Below are 20,350 nucleotides of genomic sequence, written 5' to 3' on the forward strand. Positions count from 1 at the left end.
CCTGAACTGTTGCAGTCCATCTCCTAATTATTCTCTCTGCCTTCAGTATCTTGCTCCTAAAGTTCATTTCCAATATCAGGGCTTTTGTGTAACACAAGCTGAATCTTGTTTGTGATTCTCTGTTGGCCGCAGAATGAAGCCCAAATTCGTTGCGTTGACGGCAACTGGTTAGTTCATCTTCCTTGCTTACCATATGGAGGCTAGAAACATGAGCTCAGCCTTCAAGTTGTCTCAGAAAGAGAGAGAAAGAGATTACAGAGGTGTTCCTGTTCTAGGACAAGCAAGGAAGGGAGAAAGTAGAGGGGCCGAGATGTTAATTCTACCCCCAAATTGGGAAGGTGACTTAATCTCTTTTCCCAGGCCTCGAAGAAGAATAGGGAGATAGAAGAGAAGCGATTAAGTTTTCCCCTTCATGATTAATCAATTATATTCATGAGAAAGGAGAGGAAATATCCTTAAGTAAGGAAATAAGAGTGACCTTGAAACCAGATATATTATTATCCAGATATGGATATAGTCTGAATTTAATTTTTATTAGTGTAGATGATAGCTTACAAGGGCCTTATGGTGACATTACTAGCACTCTAAAATTTAATTAGATTTTTAGAGCTTCTGTTAATGTCTTTTATAGGATTATACAATCTGGGACATCACCAGCAAGCTTTATGTGTTTTATTTTCATTATGATTTGAAATAAGCAGGAATGAATGAGGTATTTCATGTATTAAACACACAATTTTTGTGTCTTTACTTAAAATTAACCCCAGAGGGTTGAAATCAGTATTCTTTTGTACCAAACTCTGTGTATATATATGTGTGTGTGTGTGTCTAACTTACATGTATTTATTAACTCATATCAAAGAACTTTTTCTTTATGCATGTTGATTTTTTTCATAATTACTATACTATAACCATATAAATGTATATATTCTCATAATTGTTTTTAAATTCCCTTTTTGGTCAACATGTTTTCTTTAGTACATATGTTTTCCTGAGTTTTTTGTGCTGATGAAATGGCTTATTTTTATTGCCCCTTAGTTATTGCTCCCTGACTACATATGCAAGATGCCTTCCAACTCCACTAATTTATATCCTTTAAATTAGTGGAAAAACCTGCTCAGTCTTTTTTAGACTTACCACAGCAGTGTGCCGGCTACTATTGTAAAAATTAACTCATTTATCTTCCTTCAAGTACAGGAATTCTGGGCAAGAAGTTCTCAAAATTCAAATACAGGTGTTATGAACAAGAATTCAATCCCAGTTTTACCTAGGACGTGTAAAAAAGCATATACTCTTGATTGTAAATGGCAGTCTCTCAGTTATCAGTAAACAAACTCTTAATTTTAGGCAGCGAACAAATCAGGTACGTGATTAGTGCTGCTGTCAGAGTCTGAGATTGTAAAACCTATGAAGCATTCAAACAAAGTAAAGAGCAGTCAGTGGGAACAGGAAACAAAAAGCTTATGTGCGAGCTCTGCTATTTATTAGTCGTTTTATCTGGAAAAGTCATTTTACTTGCTCTGGCCTGAGGTTTCTTCTCTGTAAAATGAGGGCGTTCAGCAGGATGGCCCCAGGATCCCTTTGAGCTCTAGCAATATACAGAGTTAATGATTGTAGGAGTGCCTAGCACTACTCTGTGCATCACGTGAATCTGCCCAGCCTTCGTGCAGCCATCCTCTGCTGTAACAGCCGTGTCCTGGTTTGCCTTTTGGTGGCTTTAGAGAAAGATGCTGCTTGGGAAGGGATGGAGGCTGGCATGACTAAAGCCTAGTAATTACAAAAGTACCAATTGGTCCTCTTCTGTAATTATAGTATAAGCTTGTAATTCATTTCCCCTTGTCCATAATTTTTTTTGGGGAGGGTAACCCACCACAACCCAGTGCCATTGAGTCGGAATGGTTCCTAAAAACGAAATATGTTTTGTCTTATTTATTTATTTTTTTTTACTTAACTGATATTGTATTTCGTGATTGTCAGGCTTCTACTCCTTTGAAATCAATCAGATCTGTTTACGCACTTGATGAGTGAAAGGGGAGCGGGACTAGAGCATGTTGTTACTATTTTTGTTAGTTTGAGTCAACTTCATTTCATGGTGACCCCGTGTACAGCAGAATGAAGCATTGCCTGGTTCTGCTCAATTTTAACACCCATTGTTATTCTTCAGTCCATTGTTGCAGCCACTGTGTAGTGCCTTCCAATCTAGGGGGCTCTTCTGCCAGAACTATATCTGATAATATTCCATTGTGATCCATAGGGTTTTCACTGGATAATTTTTAGAAGTAGGCCTTTCTTCTAGCCTACCTTAGCCTGGGAGCTCCACTGAAACCTGTCCATCATGAGTGTCTCTGCTGGTACTTGCTCCTGGTCATGCTGGTGGCATACCTTCCAACCTCATAGCAACACGCAAGCCACCACAGTATGACAAACTGATGGGTAGTAGAAAGCATAGAAAAGTGTATAAGAAACCATCTCTAATAAAACAGCTTATTTTCTCACACCAGTATGATGATATGATTAATAAATATGAAACAGTGGCAGAAAAGGGTAATATGAAGTCCCAGCTTGTCAGAGAGTCGTGACCCCAGATAAGTCTATGCCCCTCTTCTCAAGAAAGCCCTTTGTAAAAAACCACCATTTTTTGTTGTTGTTACACTGGCCTTAATCATTGCAGATATGCTTAAGTTGTACTTTACAATGAATTTTAATTTTTTTTTCCTGATTACGTCTTTGCAATTATTCATAATGTTCATTTGAGTGAAATGAAATGATATATACTGAGGCATGTGTTAACAGGTTGTAAAATTTGATATGTTTTGAAAAGAAATGGTAATGATAAATGACAGTGACCTAATTTGTCAAACAATATTCTTGCATAAAATAATCTACTAGTTTGTAATTGTGTGATTAATTCCCCAAGGGGGAAAAAGTCAGTCAAGTCAGAATCAAGTTATAGATTCAAAGTATATCTGCAACTTTTCAAATTAATGTTACCTACAGTGATCTTTGATGTCAATTACAAACGAAAACACTTTTAAAATATTTTTAGGAGAAAAGTATTCATTTATTTGCTTCTAAAATTAAAAAATATATATTCAAGAAAAAATAGCAAAAATCTCAAAAAAGAGTAACGGCAACTGCTTGTTGTCCGTTGCTAATGTTCCTAGAGCACTTTCACATACATAAAACCTGATCTCAAAATGAACAAGTGAGGCAAAGTATATTAAGCCAGTTCTAAAGATGGGGGAACTGAGGCTTAGAGATGAAATGCCGTCATGTTCTATTGACAATACCAGAGAAAACAAAAATGAAACATCTAAGGGATGTGGGTACTAAAAAGTTGTGAGTCCATTTGATTACGAATTAGATCATAGAAGACTAAATAGAAAGTTGGAAGCATAAAATAGCCAAGGCTACAGTAAATACAGGGTGAATTATAGTTTGTTAATATGCAAGATCATTGAGATGATTTGACTTGAAACCAATGATTTATGAAAATATATCCACTAAACTCCAAAATCTTGGATTTACTTGGAAAGAAGAATTGCATTTTCATATAGTGAATATGAAATATATTGAAGTGATTTATGTGCAAGTGTTTCTATACCCTACAACTACCTTAGAAGGTAAATGTAATCAACCCCATTTTATATGCAAGGAACCTACCTGAGGCCCAAGGAAGTTAACTTCTCCATTGTCACAGGCTAGCAAATGGTGTAGCCAGAGTTCAAGGCTAGGTCTTTCTCGTTCCAAAATCAATTTACTTGTTCTCTCCTCCATTTATGATCTTACCTCTACTCCAAGTTATTTTTCATATTAACTTGATACTCAGTAAACATTTCATGACTGAATGGCCAAATACTTGAATGTGTGGCATTTAAGATTTTTTTTTGCTCATGTTTATAGTGGAGTGAGATTAAAATATAATTGTTATACTTAGGAGTGTTAATAGTGGGCCAGTAATTAAAAGATACCATAAGCCTTTTGGAGGTAGAGAAAAAAGGATTTGGGTGTATTTGATTATAAATAACTAAAAGTGGTGGGTAAATCACTAAATAAGAGGCGTATCTGTCAGTGGCCTTAAAACCAGTAACTATGGTGTGGAAGCAACTCATCATCACTGAATTGCCCAGGAGAGGTTATGCATAAGACTAATAATAATAGGGTGGACTTGTGAGTTCTTCCAGGAAAGGCTGCAGCTGAGTGCAGCAAGGGCAGTAGCAGACAGATCCGCAGGAAGCATAGGCAAATTTAACATCAGTAAGGGAGGATCAGCAACCTGTGTTTGGCTGTATAATAACCATTACTCTTCATTTGGGGTTATCGATTGTGCTAAAGGCTAGGACAACAAGTGTAATGAACTGTTACAGCCACTCTGGGTGAATGCTGGCCCTCCAAGATGATCATTATCCAGAGAGGACAATATAAATAGTTAACATGTTGAAAGAACAGCACCAAAACAGAGGTAGAATAGTGTTATGGATTGAATTATGTCCCCCCAAAATATGTGTTGTAAATTCTAACCTCTGTATGGAGTTATAATCCCATTTGGAAATAGATTGTTTTTGTTAATGAGAAAGGATTAAAGTAGGGAGTATTTTGAGTCAGTCTCTCTTGAGATTAAAAGAAAAGAGGTTATACAAAGGAGCAGAGAGAGAGATGGGTAAGATAGGTGCCAAGACACTTGGAGATCTTCAAGGAACCAGGAAGCAGGAGCCCAGGAGACAAGGACACTCCTCCGGAACACAGAGAGAAAGCCTTCCCTTACACCTGGCGCTCTGAATTTACACCTCTAGCCTCCTGAACTGTGAGAAAACAGATTTCTGTTTGTTAAAGCCACCACCCATTTATGTTATTTCTGATATCTTGCTTCTCAAAGATACTCTCATTTTGGTTTGTTGTTTAAGGGGAGCTACGTTTGCATCTGTACTTTCCATAACCCGGAATCTCTCTAGTAATTTTTACTGCTGTGGTAGTAGATGAGGAGAAGAGGATGTGTTTACTGTTAAAAGTTTACTGTTTTGCCAGTGATTGAGAAAGAGCACCTCCAAAAGTACAGAAATTTAAATTAAGTGTTCCAGTAAATTATGGTTTAGCCAGGCATGTCTGTGCCTGTTTGTTACCTCTTCTAGTAGTTGTTCATGAATGATGTCCTTTTGGACAAGGATTACATTACTGTGTGGCCCTGGAGGATGAACTAGAACCTAGTTAGGGGACAAGACAATTGGTACACAGCTCAACAAAGTTAACTGTTAGTGACAAAACCTAGACTTGGAAGATGTTCAAAATTTACTGCTCTTCCTCTCTTCTCCAAACAAAAATACCAAACCCAGTGCCATCGAGTCAATTCTGACTCATAGCGACCCTATAGGACAGAGTAGAACTGCCCCATAGAGTTTCCAAGGAGCGCCTGGCGGACTTGAACTGCCAACCCTTTGGTTAGCAGCCGTAGCACTTAACTACTATGCCACCAGGGTTTCCCAGTCCCCCCCAAATCAGGGTCAACACTCAGATCCATTAAATTCAGATTGTATTTGTTCCTGGTTAGAACCTACTATCTACAGGTATAAGCTACTTAACATCCATGATATATTCTGTGAAATAGGGTATTATGTGATTTGGACATTTATGCAAATATCATATTATATACAGGAGAGAGATGCACAGGACAATCATTGGGCCCCTTGGGACCTGTGTTGCCACTGCCATTCCTGCATGGTCACTACCCAGTCTCTGAGATCTATGCCTGGCCACTCCCACCTGCCCACACACCGAGGCTCACTCACCGTACAGCTGGCTGCCTCCTGGCCCACCTGCCACCAGCTTCCTTCCCTTGCTTCTTCCCTGCCAGTCTTCCCTGCCCCACCTAATGGGCTTCAAACTCTTCCAGCCCCACCAGGCCCTCCTCCGCCTCTGCCTCCTCCCCTAGCTGCCTTTCCTGCTCTTTCTCCAGCTACTGCCACAGCCTGGACCACTAGGTGGCTGCCACCGTAGGAGGAGCCACAGCCTTGGGACTGGGTGTCATGCTCAGGGGACCCAGGCCAAGTGGAGCAGAGGCCTCAGCGGGGCATCCCGCCTGGCTGCTCCAGCAGTGTCTGCATGGTCCCTGCCTAAGGTGAGCGTGATGGGACAAGCAGCCAAGGATGGGCACCAAGACACCCTCCCCCAGGGCTGATGGGGGACTTGGAGAGCTAGTGAGAGATGGGTCAGCTATTCATACTTAGCAAAGTACATCTGTTCCGTCCCGTTCTCCCTTCAGAATTTCTGAACTCTGTTATTACCTTGTGGGACCACAGACATACATGTGGTTGGACGTTGTCCAAATGAACTTTAAGCAATGCATACCTGTACTGGCCATTTTGATAGGCACAGTGTGTGGATTCCAACTCATAGCAGCCCTATAGAACAGAGTAGAACTGTCCGTATGGTTTCCTAGGCTGCAGTCTTTATGGGAGCAGATCACCAGGTCTTTTCTCCCGTGGAGCAGCTGGTGGGTTCAAACCACCAGCCATTTGGTTAGCAGCTGAGCACCTAACCATTGCACTACCAGGGCTTCTTAGGCACAGTGTAGATTACTTTATCCATACTATATGGCTATTTTATATATCAGTCAATGAGGCAGAAAGAGATGGGGTAGCTTGCCAAGGTTGCATAGTTAATATCAGAACGAAGATTTGGGCTAGAGTCTCACTACATTCAAAGCTCAGGATCTTTTACTACACCAAACCTGCCTGGATGTGGAGTGGGGTTGCCTTCTGAGATCACTGAAGCAGTAATCGTAATGATGATGACAGATGGGTACGCAGGAAGTGGGTTGGCTGGGAAGGGAAACCAGGTCTTCCACATGGAAGGTGAGAATTCTACCACTGAGCCACCACTGCGTCCTGCCCCCTCCTCCCCTGTTGCCTTTAGTCGTGCATTTAACACTACCATCTGGGAGAAGATTTTGATAACCTTAAGCTACACTTAGAAGCATGTCTGCTTTGTACTTCTGAAAGATGCTTGCTCAGACTAAACATTTAGTGTAACAAGGTTCTAGTTGCAGGACCAGAACTTCATTTGCAGGGATGTGCTATGGATGGATAGAGAGACAGTCATCAAGTTCAACAATAGCATTTAGAGGTGTAGTATTCCTTTGCAGTTCTCAGTTTCAGCATCGAATTGCGAAGTCTCTTGCTCAGTATAATTTATTATCTGAGAGATTTGGCAACATTAATAGTATTTGACCCCATTTTTATCTCACCAAGCTGCTATGAACTCAACCTAAAAGTATAACGTATGACCCCATTTTTATATCAATATAAGTTAATATTAACGAATATTAACAAATAAAATGAAATGTGTAAAAAAAATTAACACTGACGTACACATTTTACTTGTATGTAATAGACCTATGGTGTAATTCAAGCTAAGCCTTTTCCTTTTCTAATAAAGTATTTGTATTAGAATCCCCAAAAAATCCCAGTGCCATTGAGTTGAGTATTAGAACTCCCTAATTATCAGGGGTATATACTTGGGTTTTGATGTCTTTATTAAGTCAAATGATATTAATTAGGCATTACCTATTCATTCCCTCTTATAAAATATTGATAATGATCATTTGGGGTGGACATGTTTGTTAAAACTATGCGATTTACTAATAAGTACTTTCAAAAATGGATTTTTTCCCACCAAATCCTGGTCCATAAATGTATGACATTTCTTTATTCAGGGATAAAGGCAAGTCAAATGATCTTCTTGTTTATATTAGATTATTATATAAAATATGAAAACAGAGATTCTTCTTGGGTGCCTTTCTAAAATGGATTTTGTGATATGAAAAAAATGCAAATGAAGTATCAGCAGCAGTGCCCATAAATTTCCACCCTGGTGACCATCATGCAGGGCATAGGCTTTGCTTTCAAACCTCCCCAGACACATTTTCTTTGTGTTAGTGACTTATGCAATATTGGATCTTCTACCTGTATACTAGACTGTGTAATTCTTCGTTTCTGCCTGGTGTACTTTGTGTACCCCCACATATATCTATATCTACACACACACACATAGATATACATTTACACATACATACATGTGTAAGTACAGTATTTTTTCTTACCTGAAGCTAAAAAGTGTCGTCATCATCAGATTTTCCCTTGACATTTCAAATCTGATAAAATGGATACCCTGTGGTTATGAAAATCACACACCTAATACCAAGGCAGTGGCTTGCAGCCTCAGCAAATGCTTAAGTAATGATCTGCCCCTTGATGAAAAGTGATGCTAACACTTTCCTAGGGGAGGTCATGAATGAGGACTGCTCTCTTTGGAGGTTTAAATGTACCACCATCCTTTGTCAACATTTCTTTTTCCTCTTACTTAACAAATTTTATGTGTGCTACTTGGTGGCAAAGTGGTTAAAGTGCTCAGCTGCTAACTGGAAAGGCCGGTGGTTGGAACTCACTAGCCACTCCTCAGGAGAAAGATGTGCAGTCTGCTACTGTAAAGGTTACAGCCTTGGAAACCTATGGGGCGGTTCTACTCTGTCCTACGGGATGGCTGTGAGTTGGAATTGATTCAATGGCAGTGGGTTTAGGTTTGGTTTATCCATCTACAAAAGGAAACGTTCATTTAGATTTATCCACATATGGAGACGTGCCACGAAGTCTCTGAAGACAGTCAAAAAGAACTTGAAAACTAGAAAAATGCAGAGTTGACACGATAATCACTCACAGATGCCCTTACTGTTCACATTGCATTTGCAGCCCCATTGTTATTCCATCCTCAGTGCATCTCCCAAGCAAAATATATTCCAAACTAGTTATCTGTTATATTTCCAAAAAAAGAGTGAAAAAAAAAATGTGCTCGATGCAGAACTCCCCTCACAGTATGGCCAATCAAGCTTTTCTTCTTGGCCTTGCCTTTTAGGATGACTTTGTGATGTTGGTGGCCAGGTGGCAAGCAGAGAGAAAAGGAGATGCCTTCCAGAGATGATGCTAAAAACAGCTCAAAGCTATGAAAAGTGTTAAGCCTTTTATTAGACCACTCTATCTTCTACAAAAGGCTAACTGAGTTCTTTTTTTTCCCCCCTGAGTACATAAACCTAACCATTTGGTCCACAGGGGAACATGGCTATAAGGAGATAGATCTAATTTTTATAGGTTAACTTCAATTTCTGAACCAAGCATAGCAAAGGTATAGTTTATTGTTAGTTTGTTATCACTCCTTGTCCTGTATTGAATTGTGTCCCCCCAAAATACCTGTCAGCTTGGCTAGGTCATGATTCCCAGTATTGTGTGATTGTCTACCATTTTGTCATCTGATTGGATTTCCATATGTGTTGTAAATACTATCACTATCATGTGATGAGATAGATTAGTGGCAGTAAGATTGATGAGATCTATAAGATTAGATAGTGTCTTAAGCCAATCTCTTTCGAGATATAAAAAAGAGAAGCGAGCAGAGAGACATGGGGACCTCATACCAGAAAGAAAGCAGTGCCGGGATCAGTGCGCATCCTTTGAACCTGAGGTTCCTGCCCTGAGATACTCCCTGACCAAGGGAATACTGATGATGAGGACCTTTCTCCAGAGCCGACAAAGAGAGAAAGCCTTCTCGTGGAGTCAGTGTCCTGAATTCAGACTTCTAGCCTACTGGCCTGTGAGAGGATAAGCTTCTGTTTGTTGAAGCTATCCACTTGTGGTATTTTTTATAGCAGCCCTAGATAACCAAGACACTCCTCTACCCCTGTGTTTATGACAGTCATCACTAATTCGTTATGGTACTTTTTCCTGATAAACCCAGAAATGGCTTCATGATCTTTCTCAACATAGCACTTCAGAAAACTCCTGTTGCTGCATCAGAATTGTCATATGAGAGGCAACTGATCTGGCTCTGGAGTGAGTTATAACCACAGTGCTCCCCAACGAATCTCCAATATGGCAGGTAGGGTTGGAGGTCTCTGACTCTTTTTGGTAGGTAATACAAATACCCTGGGTTTCCTATACTATGTATAGTTTTTCACAGCAGACACTCATTGTCTTTCCTGATAGTCCCAGTTCAGCACTAACATTGGCCTTCATTGCCTCTCCAGTTTGCAGTTACCTTATAACTGATGCTGTTCCAAAAATCATTCTTGGAGCCAATCTGGAAGTTTCTAATTTCAGGCATCCTACCATGTCACTAGAGATGAAAATGTGTATTGAAACTTCTGAACACTTGCTACCCCCATTATTATAGTTTGGAACTTTGCTATGCCTGTAGCCACTTTATAGCTTATAGTAAGAGGGTAGGGGCGGTTTGGGGCCTTTAATTAATACTTCTATGCTGCCCACGACTGCTTTATCATCTCTACTTTTCTGGTGCTCCCAGGAGTTGCCGTGAGTGATGATAATGGTTTTTATCAAGTGAAAAAAGATCCATGATTAGCTCTGGGTAGACTGGCTTCCGAGGGTTACGGGTAAGGATAGTTTCCCACAAGAGGTCTTAAGGAAAATGTCCTCCTATAAATTAGAGTAATAAATGTGCTTGGCATCTCTACTGGCGATTTTGGCAGACATTGAAACACTGGTCCTGAAATCACCAGTCAGTAAATATTTATGGAGTACCTACTGTGTTCTGAGCCCTTTGCCAGTCATTGGAAATATAGCAGGAGATGGATGAGAGGGAGAGAGCTCTTCATGGAACTTTCAGCTGTAAAGGAAGACAGGCATTAAGTTGACAACTCTGCTTCTTGATGGTCCTGACCAGGGAATGTCCTTATTAGACCTAGTGAGCCTCTGCCATTCTTTGTGATGAGTGAAATTCATCTAGACAGTCCTATAATTGTCCTAAAATGATAGTGACCCACCTTTGTCATATTCCTGGGAACTAGAGACTCATTCCAAATGGTCTTTATCTTTGCCCTTTGAGGTACCTGGAGTCCCTGGGTGGTACAAACAGTTAAAAAGCTGAACTGCTAACCTAAAGGTTTGAGTCCACCCAGAGGTGTCTTGGAAGAAAATCCTGGAGATCTACTTCCAAAAAATCAGCCATCAAGACCCTTTGGAGCACAGTTCTACTCTGATACACATGAGGTCTCCACAAGTTGAAGTCAACTTAATGACATCTGTTCTTTTTTAGGTATCTAGCTAAATGGCTTTCTCTTTTTGCTGTTGGCCAATCAGATCTAACAAGAACTAACCTGCTGCCATAGAGTAGAACTGCCCCATAGGGTTTCCAAGGGTGTTATCTTCCCGAAGCAGACTACCACATCTTTCTCCTGTGGAGCAGCTGGTGAGTTCCAGCCGTTGACCTTTTGCACCACTAGGGCTCCTTTGACAAGAACTAAAGCTATGTAAATACAAATGAATCAATCATTTCCCCTTCTGCATTCTCCACTGAGGCTACTCTTTTAAATGATGTTTCTCCTTCTTTTATAGAAATAGTTATTTCAAAAGCTAGAATGATTAATAGTAATAACAATGGCTATCATATATTAAACATTACTGTGTTATTGGATACTCTGCTAAGATTTTATCTTATCATCCTAGTTAATTCTCACAATTACCTTATGAAGTTCGGTTTTTGTTCTTCAGGTTTATGGATTCAGAAAACAAAGTTTAGACAAGTTCAGTAATTTGTCCAGGGCCAAACTGCTCTAGTGGGTCCAGGACTCCCACTCAGGCAGTCTGATTCTAGAGTCCCAGTTCTTAAACACTATACTATAGTGCATAACTAGCAAATGTTTGGTTTGATCCTTTCCTTTATTAACGAGAAAGCTGAAACCCAGGCTGTTAGTGACTTGCCAACTTGACGTACTAATTAGTGAGAAACTTAGACTTAAAACCTAAATCTTATGTCTTCATTTTAATATAATGTAAATAATAATTATAATAGGTAAATATTTTCTAGTCCTCACTATATGCCAGACACTCTCACAACTTCCTTGAGGGAAGTACTATTATAATTGTTTTACCCATCAGGAAACTGGGGCATGAGGAGGCAAAATAAGTGCCTAAGGTCACGTAGCTTCAAAGTTAAGGATCTAGGATTCTAACGCAGTCAGTCTGGTACTAGAGTTTATATTCTAACTCAATAGTTCTCAACCATGGGAGTGACTTTGCCCCCCTCTCCTGGGGGCATTTGGCAATGTCTGGAGACATTTTTGGTTGTCACAGGCTGAAGAGCGGCACTACTGGAAGCTGGTGAGTAGAGGCCAGGGTTGCTGTGAAACATCCTGCAACAAAGATTACCTGACCCAAGATGTCAGTTGTGTTCTAATCACTACAGTATACTCTATGCCACCAAATGCTCTGGAAACAAGCATACATTGTAATATATCCTAGCCAAATCAGGAAACCAGAGAGTAGCCTCTAGTGTACATGCTTAGTTTAATGTGTCTTTTATCATGACTGCAATTCTGGGTTGGAATATTACAGTTTAGCAGGTACCTCATAAGGATAAAAACTAGCGTGGTGCCCAGCAAGAACCTTTGGGAGTTCATCAATTATTACAATGGAAGCACAAATTGGTGTGTTTAGATTTAGGATTAAAGAATGGCTACCCAGTTGGAGAAGATGATAAAAGTTGCACTCTGATAACTAGTGCTGATTTTGGCTTCAATAAAGTAGCCACATTGTTATTCAAAAAACGTGTTATTTTGGAAAGGAAGAAAGCCGATGTCTCAGGCATTTTCTTTTCATTAAAACAAACCTGTTTTGCAGATTTAGTATGCCTTTCATCAATAATGCAGCTCAATTACAGCTTGGGCAGCAACTTTGGACAAAATTAAAAAAAGAAATAAAAATATTTTTATACCTATATTGTATATTTCTTGAAAGAGTTTCCAAGTGTAATTATCTGTGAATCCCATCCAAATATCTTCTAGTGTGTGAATCTTATATTTGGTTACTGGCTGCTGAGGATTGGGCAGAAGTCCAGTGTATGTGTTACTTAAAGAGGTAAGACATACATTGCAAGCAAAAGGAAATTTCCATATTACTTCTACCAAGATGTTATCTGGTTTATTGTCATCCAGGGAATCAAACACAGGCCCTCTTGCCTACTTACCCAGCCCCTCTTTCTCCCTGTGTTTTTGTTTAATTAATATTTTGGTCTATTTACTATGAGCTAGCTTTTGTGGAAAATATAGAAGAAATGAGACAGTCTCTGCCTTCACAAAACTGATAAATCAGACACAATTAACATACCTGACACAAATAAAAATCCATGAACCCTCGGGCTAGGGTTTTGGATCATAGGAATTTCAGAGCATGGCGTACTCACATGAACTAAAGCTGCATCTTGAAAGAGAAGGTGGGTATGAGTAGGCAAATGGGAATAAGGAATTGAATAGTAAATGCGGAGAATGGTGTGGTAAAACATAGAAGCTTTATATGGGAATAGACCAGAAATAGGCTTTGTTGACTGAGATTTTCTCTTATGGTTAAAAGTCTGGGTCCTAGAGTCAGAACCCTGATCCTACCATATACTAGCTGTGTGACTTTTGGAAAATTATTTAACTTCTCAGCTTTCTCATTTGTAAACCAAGCATAATAGAGTCATTCTGATTATAAAATAAGAGAATTCATGTAAAGCATTCAGCGTGCTTATTTCTTGGCCATTGTTACTATTGTTATCTCTTTATACTCTATACTCTGAAGTCTATGCGAGATACTTCTAAATTTACTTATGAACCTGCATATGAAAAACCCATTGCTTCCGAGTCAATTCTGACCCGTGGCAACCCTAGAATACAGAGTAGAGCTGCCCCATAGGGTTTCCAAGGAGCAGCTGGTGGATTTGAGCTTCCCACCTTTTGGTTAGCAGCCGTATGTATCACTTATCCACTGCGCCACCAGCGCTCCTGAATCTGCATAATTACCTATAAACAACAAAAACAGTTGCCCTCCGGTCAACTCCCACTCAGGGTAACTTACAAGTAGCCACACCCACTGTTCTCCCACATGTCTACTTCAGTGTTCATAGCAATGCTGCCCAATAACAATAAAATGAGATGTCCATTATATTACAATTTAGAATTTTTTAGTTAGCCACATTAGAATGAGGAAGAAGATATAGGTGTAATTAATTTCAGTAATCTATTCAACCCAACAATGCAAAAGTATTACTGTATTTTCACACAACGTGCACCCTCAGTTTGCCAGCTGCACCCTCTCCCTGAAGGACACCCTCACAAGTGCTGCCATGCCAATCCTGTCCCACATGTTGCTGTAAAAAAAGAAAAAAAAATTAGCATAGCTCTCTTAGTAAAATACCGTGGGGGGCGTGGCCAGCAAACAAACGCAAAAGGGGCTAATTTTTTTTTTTTTTACGTAAAAATACGGTATCCCTACATGGAAACAATATAAAAATATCAATGAGATACTTTGCATTCTTTTTTTATACTAAATATTTTACACTTACATGTATCTCAGCTTGTATTAGGCACATTAGTGTTTTTGAGACTCACCGTATTTAAAAGCCATTGCTTTATTCCATGCTTTTATGAATGAAATTGTTGACCTCACGTATCCTTTTTAACTTTAGTCACAGATGATGACTACTAAAACTGCCTTGTTTGAATACAGATGTCAAAAGGCAGGAGACAAAGACATAATAAGAGAAATAAATGATCATAACTATTAAACAGGTAATTTTTTTTTTAAGTGAGAGTGTGGTTGGTTATGAAATAAAAATGCATCATACAAAATAAATGGAAAATTCAGCTCCCGTGTGCCTCAGGCTGGGATGAAAGCTTTTGCGAAGATCTACCAATTTCTATTATCAGAGTTAAATGAACACAGGTCATCTTTAGGGTACTGGATACCGTTTTAGCAAGAAACAGCTTTCCTTTGTATAAAAAGGTACTGTGTGGTGTATGTGAAAATATTTTTCGTAGGAATCAGTCACTTTTTGTTTAAGCCCATTTCTGTGTGTCAGGTCAGGCCATGCTCTGGTACATGAGTAAGGTGCATTTATGTGTGAAGCTGATACTTAAAGCCGAGAACTCGGAAAAGGTCCGTTGGTGGTTCATTGGTAGAATTCTCAGCCTCCATGCAGGAGACTAGGGTTTGATCTTCAGCCAGTGAACCTCATGTGCAGCTACCATCCATCTGTTAGTGGCGGTTTGTGTGTTGCTATGATGCTGAACGGGTTTCAGTGGAGCTTCCAGATTAAGACAGACTAGAAAAAAAGGCTTGGTGATCTACTTCTAAAAACTAGCCAGCAAAGTCCTTATGAATCACAGTATTTCTGATCCACAACCAATCACAAGATGGCTCATGACTGCAAAACACTTTGTTGGCATGGGGTGACTGTAAGTCAGGGACCCGCTAGAGGGTAGCTAACAACAGCAACAGCAACAAAACCAGAGGAACATGTGTGTTTGTCTTCGGTTTCCAAGCCCAACAGTGGAATGCGTTCTACTGTTCATTTCCCTGTCCAACCTTTTTAGAAACTTTTTTTGTACCCCTAACTGTAGGCAGTGGGTTTATACTTCTCAATCCATGGCACAAAGTTTGATTTCTATGTGAAGTTAAGTATCGTTAACTGATACTGAACCACTTATAGCAACCTCATTTGTACTCTGCCCTGACTGTCTTAGCTAGCCAACCAACACCCTGGGTATACCAGTTTGATTTTGTCTTTTAGTTTATAAGGTAAACATTGTAATTAACTGCCTTACTGTATACCTGTTCTTAAAAGAAACACCCCATCATATTATTAGAACTGAAAATTAAATTCACCAACCAAGCCCCTGCTTGTACACTCAACATAACTTTCAAAAGGGTGAGTTGCCTCTTTTAGCCTGTATTCTGTAACTGGAAAGACACACATACCCCTTACATTCAATAAATATTGGGTGCTATTGAATAGTCATAAAGAAATGCGTACCACATTTTTTCTTGCCTACCTACCCAAAAGGTTAACCACCCAAGAAATAAGCATTCAAGTTATAACCGTCCACAGATGACCACATAAACTACTTCACTGCACCTAAAAGAGGAGTTCTTAGTTATTCCTGAAATAGCTTCTATAATTAAGTAACTTGTGTAATGCAAGAAGGAAAATTAAAGATCAACAGTAAAGGTCAAAATCAAATGATCTACTGTACTGTATGTTTTGTTTAGTTTTATTAACCTCAAACATTTTTTATTCCCTAAATGCATTTTGTAAATGGGGTTTTATCTGACACACACACACACACCTTTAAAAATAGTTAATTTGCACAATAATGTTATCCATTCTTCTTCTTCCAGAAGTCAATAGCATATTACTAGAATTCCTTTAAAAATATTCTTCAAATTCAGATAACATCAACTTAGACATAAAGCTATCAAACAAAAATAAAATATACCTGATATGGTGGTATAGTGTCCAGGTGCTATGGCTGCTAACCAAAAGGTCGACAGATCGAATCCACCAGGTGCTCTTTGGAAACTCTATGGGGGTGTTGTACTTTGTCCTATAGGTCCGCTATGAGTAGGAATCAACTCAACACCAACGGGTTTGCTTTTGGTTTGGCTTTTATTTAAAAAAATAATAATAATAATTGAATAAGCATTCTATTTTGCATTCAGGGTAATGAGGAATTAACAGCATTGCTTCTAGGAGTAATAATTTGGTACCTTTATTTTTATTATAGTTTTTACTTCACTCTGTCTTATAACTCAGATGGTTAGAGCAAGGTTCAAGTTATGGGCCTTAGTACTTGAGACAAGAAGTCTTCTTCCTTTTTTTGTCTTCTTTTCCTAAGTTCTTAGTGTTTCCATTCTTCTATCATCGAGTGTGTTTTTGCCTAATGGCTACAGAAGATACGTAGCACATGATTCTAACGTTCTAATATAGTCTGACAAGGTAGATAAAGCATAAACGTTAGATCTTACAAAAAAGCTATGGATCACAGAGGGGAGAGATTGTGATTGTGCACATATAGTATCCATAGTATGTTTTAATATCCTGGAAATGTATTTCCTACCGAATACCCTGAGGTTTTCAACCCACAAGATTATTGGAAAGTACAGCATAGTTGGAAAGTTCTATACTTTGGGAATTTCAAAGTTCACCTTATCCGATATTCAGAAAGTGAAAACTTTTTACTTCCTTGTGCACCCCAAGCAGTTATATTATGTGTGAATTATGCCAAATGTAAGTCACTATTGGGGGAAAAAAAAAAAACAAAAAAAACTATTATGCATATATTATTCTTTTTTGTCAGGATTATTGTCATCTTGGCAAGCAAGATAATTCAGTTAGTTCTTCCTTTGGCCAGTTACTTTTAAATATTATTGTGGTAGTGGATGAAGGAGCCCTGGTGGCTCAGTAGATAAGTGCTCAGCTGCTAGCCAAGAGGACAGTGGTTGGAACTCACCAACAACTCCCAGGGAGAAAGATGTGGCAATCTATGTCCATAAAGATTATAGCCTTGGAAACTGTATGGAGCAGATCTTCTCTGTCCTATAGGGTCACTATACGGCCTCTATGAGTCCAGATTGACTTGCTGGCAATGGGTTTGATTTTGTATTTGGTAAGTAGTGCATTAAGAACTAGTCTTTTGGGTTTGTATTGAGACTAAAACTAGCATAGCTTCCTTTACTTGAACCATTACTTCTCTTATCAGTCAAAATGGCTTAAAGAAATGTTTAAGAAAGAAAACATGGCAGGAAGGTATTGTACATGTTGTTAGGGGGTGACCAGAAGAAGAGCCAGAGGTAGTCAAGCAGTATATATCAAATCAATTTTTCCTTTCTCCCAAAGTGGGGGATGGAGCAGATGGTGACTTGGTCCTTTTCTGACATGAAGCTCCATAGGCTATGGTTTACTCAAGTCAGTTGTTTAGCTTTTTCATAGGGATTATCTCACCTAAAATGGAGCGTGTTATTTATATTTGGGAATTTTTTTGCGGGGAAGGGTGTTTCATTGTTATCTGAAGGTGACTTGGTGCATCTGTTCAAATTGTGTTATGGTCAAGGTCAAGAATATTATTTGTGAGAGTACTTCGTAATTGGCTGTCTGTCAGAGACACCAGGGAATTGACTGTATTATTTGCACTTCGGTGCACTAAAAACCACCACTACAGGAAGACATCAGAGCATAGGATGGCCTCTCTAATCCCACCTCGGTAATTACTGCAGGTGGATCCTGATCTGTTGAAAGTGGACATTCATATTAGGTTGCATTTTTCTGGTTCAAATATTAAGGCCATTAGAGCACATGATAAGAGAAATTCATTTTGTGTTTTTGAAATAAAAGATGAAATGCTTGTCTAAAAAATCTGGGTACCTGAAATTGTGTTCTTGGAACAAAAGCATATATATGTGGAACAAAATGTGAGGTTTTAGTGCTGCTCTTAACTTGTATTTGTATCTTTTACAGAGATCCACTGAAATCATGTAAAGAGATGAGGACCCATTCAAATCATTAAATAATATTGGGAATTCAAAATGAAAGAAATATTCATACGGGCTGGGAACTGATAGTAATTTTGAAAAGGAGTGGAGTGGGGTTGGGGTACAAAGTCAAAATAGACAATTTCTCCTTTCAGCTTGTGGCTGTGAGTCTACTGGCATAGCAGAAAGACTCTTGTTGCCATGGTATGTCTAAGCAACACATGTAGTGTTGCCTGTCAGAGCTTTGACTGGTCATTTAAAGTCACATTATACAGACATTTTGATTATCGTTTCCATGTACAAGCCGGATTGTTTTGACATGTGTTCTATTTACATATTAAAGTATTATTTACTTAATGCAGCACTCTACTAAAAATGAATCTATTAAGTGAACAAAACAGCATTTATGTGATAACTGTTTTAATATCAGGAAGGAGTAACTATTTTCATTCCAGTTGTTATATTCATGAATGGAAATGGAGGGTCCTTCATTCTTTCAACAGAGTCTTTAAAACTTTGTTCCTTCCTTGCCTTTAAAAAAAAAAAAAAAAATTTTTTTTTTCTTTTCCAGCTGCCACTGCTCTCAGTCACTGATCTAATTTTAGTATTCGCATATGGAGTAGATGCCAGTCTTGCCTTATTTGAAAGTCTTACAGTATTGCTAATACATTTTCCCCCACTGGATGATGTGCTTAAGTTATCTTATTTTTGAGGGAAAAAAAAGTCCTGATCAGGCCCTGGCTACCAAAAATACCAAGAAAATGAATATTGATAAGATTTGTAAATTGGCACAGTTTTACTAATACATTTACTGTTTGAATAATAAATTTAGTTTCCAGTCAGCATTTCCATTGGTCTTCTCTGCAGGTTGGCATCTAGGTGCAAGGACTGGGAAATCATGGATGCTAATTTTATTTCCCTTTGAGCAGTTAATAATTCCACCTCCCAACCATCTCCAACATACTTTTTAGCTAGGTCATACAGAAATTGAATTATATGTGTGAGATGCATTTTAACATAGTAACAAGAGAATGGTTTCCATGGTAGAATAGACTTGGGTCCAAATTCTAGTATATGTGTGTGTATTTGTAAGTCTCTAAATTATTTTGATCCTCTGTTTCCTCGATTGTGGACAGTAGTATCTGCCTTGTGATAATAACATAAACTAATACATGTAAGAGTCTTGATAGAATGCCTGGGAAACGGTAGCTGCACAGTAATTAGTAACTGTTACTGTTGTTATCCCACCACCTGTCTGTCAGTTTGTCCTACTGTGGTAGCTTGCATGTTGCTGTGATGCTGGAAGCTATACCACCAGTATTTCAAATACTGGCAGGGTCACGCATGGTAGACAGGCTTCAGTGGAATTTCCAGACTAAGACAGAGTAGTAACAAAGGCCTGGTTATCTATTTCTAAAAAGCTAACCACTGGAAACTATATGGATTACAAAAGGGTATTGTCTGATAAAGTACTGGAAGATGAGCCCCCTAGGCTGGAAGACGCTCTACCAATAGACCATCAATTGCTCACGTAGTGTGACAGTGGACTCAGGCATGCCGACGATCAAAAGAATGGCACAGGACTGGGCAACGTTTTGTTCTGTTAAACATGGGGCCTCATGGTGTTGGACCTGACTTGACAGCAGCTAAAAATAACCATATTATTATTATCATTGATTACTTTATACATAAATGAGCCTCATTTAAGTAGAGATTAAAGCAGAATGGAATCATCTTTTTTTTTTTTTTTAATCAATACCAGCAATGGCAGAAGCATACCTGGACTTGATCTTGCAGTGTCCTGGTTCCTTCTGCATGTAGAGACTAAGCTTAGTGGTGAAAACTCTACCTCACATTTGCCATTCAAACAACACACACACGTCACCTCATTTTACCCCATTTTTACATTTAAGGAATTCAGACTCTTCTGGTGGGCTCTCATGACTGGGATCGGTATATCAGTTAGGAATGTGTTAGGCTGTACGATACCTGCCTTAAACGAT

The 20,350-nt window shown here is 38.9% G+C and overlaps 1 protein-coding gene across 2 annotated transcripts in view; it reads left to right on the top strand.

Annotated features, from left to right (window-relative positions):
- The window catches only part of CNTN4 (contactin 4), a 1,107,632-nt gene that overhangs the window by 396,593 nt on the left and 690,689 nt on the right, over nt 1-20,350 (top strand). The window lies entirely within an intron of this gene.

Source organism: Elephas maximus, chromosome 20 (assembly GCF_024166365.1).
Source record: "Elephas maximus indicus isolate mEleMax1 chromosome 20, mEleMax1 primary haplotype, whole genome shotgun sequence".
NCBI classification, from domain to species: Eukaryota; Metazoa; Chordata; class Mammalia; order Proboscidea; family Elephantidae; genus Elephas; species Elephas maximus.